This window comes from Lucilia cuprina, chromosome 2, assembly GCF_022045245.1.
Source record: "Lucilia cuprina isolate Lc7/37 chromosome 2, ASM2204524v1, whole genome shotgun sequence".
Lineage (NCBI taxonomy): Eukaryota > Metazoa > Arthropoda > Insecta > Diptera > Calliphoridae > Lucilia > Lucilia cuprina.
Genome location: NC_060950.1, coordinates 67,771,072 through 67,773,092, shown reverse-complemented (window position 1 = coordinate 67,773,092; position 2,021 = coordinate 67,771,072).

Sequence of the window (2,021 nt, the reverse complement as noted above, 5' to 3'; positions counted from 1 at the left end):
AAGTAAGTAAGTAAGTAAGTAAGTAAGTAAGTAAGTAAGTAAGTAAGTAAGTAAGTAAGTAAGTAAGTAAGTAAGTAAGTAAGTAAGTAAGTAAGTAAGTAAGTACCTCTACTGTTGCCCAGTGTAATTTTTATTAAAAACATATCGACTTCATAGCTCTAACATTAACTATACTATTCCCTTAAGCTGGCTGTGTAACAATATTTTATTATTTACTCATATTCCCGACAATACGTGTGGTTTTGAAAATTTATAAAATATTGATTATAATAGCAGACTTCGTATAATAAATAGCAAAAATAACTACTGGTGATGACAAACAAAATGTGTTGTAATTCAGATGATCTAGCAAAAAAAAAATGAAAAGAAAATGAATTGTAATCTTTGCTCCATCTTTGAAAATCATGCACAGTTACGAAAACAGTTTGCTGCTGTCTATTAACGCCTTTGCGGATATTTTGCGAAAGCTTAGGCTGGAAAAGTAGCTGATTGACAGAGACAATTTTTCGCACTTACTCAGCCAAGAACCGGGGAAGCATTAAATATATACAGCTAGAGAAGAATATTTCGAAGCAGGGATATAAACGGAAGCTTAAGCAGCCATAACATAAAATAAAAGCCGCACGTGTTCAAATCTTTGACACTGATTTTGTTGTTTTCCATATTTCTGGCTGTTAAATGTGGTTGTGGAATGAGTGATACTAATAGTGCTGCTACGGCTTGCTAATGATGGTGGTGGTAGTAGGTGAAAGATTTACTATTGGCAGAGTATGGCTTTAGAGTTGAAGGTTTCATATCGTTAAAAAGATTTAATCAAATGGAAATAAAATGTTTAAAAAGGTGGAAAATTTTTATTGAAGATTTAGATCTATTACAAAAAGAAAAACTAAAATTGCCAAAAGCAATACAATTTAGGTCATTTCATAACTGTGAAGGCAAAAAAAAAAAGAAAACAGTAACTGAAAATTTATGATAAATAGTTTATCAGATACTGGGCAAAAATTTGCTATGTCTACTTAATATTATGTCTATTAAGCACCTGTCATGCTGTTGTCTATTTAACTTTGTAAAGTCATTGTTGTGTTGATTCTATTTGCCTTTATGTTCGTTTTTCCTCAGTAGTTTCAAAAAATAGGAAAATATATTTATTTTCATTTAAGGCTCATATGTAAATTATGTTGGTAAAAGTATCATATGATACTTGTCAATTATAGAAAACCCAACAAACTCCATTAGCCAAAGATACACAACACACCCTCACACCCACAACTCTTTGGTTAAACAACACCCTCAACATTTTGTATGTATTTGTATATTCTTCCTAGTTAACTATAAAAATGGAAGAGTAAGAAAAAAAGCTTTATTTGCTGTCTCCTCCTTTAGACGACTTCGGTTGTTGTTTTTGCTTGTCATTATGCATGCTTATGCAAATTTCAATATGGTCACCTCTCTTAATTATGGGATTCAATTCAGTTCAGTTTTATTCTGTGCCTGCTCCAACAAACCCATAACCATTAACATATTGTTGTTAAGTGTTTTATATGTGTTTGACTTTTCTCTGTGGAACAACTTGTCTCTCTCTAAGAGAAAGACACGATTACCATGTCTATATTTCTTGTTAAGATAAGCTAATTATATGCTAAATTGTTTGTAAATAGAAGGGTAAGTAAGTGTGTAAGTGAGTTTATATTACTTTAGGGTGGAGTTGGTGGGCGCTACTTGGCCTAATTGAAGTTTCGTTTTAGGATTGTACTTAAAGGAACAGTAGCTTTTGGCGGTAATGATTTCACTGATAACATTATTTTAAATAGTTGCTACTTTTACTACACATTTTTTTCATTACCCCTACTGCATTTCTGAACTAGAATTGACCTAGAATAGAACTGAACTGACTTAAAACAGACATATAAAAAAACCAGAACAGAACTAGAACAGAACTAGAACAGAACTAGAACAGAACTAGAACAGAACTAGAACAGAACTAGAACAGAACTAGAAAAGAACTAGAACAGAACTAGAAC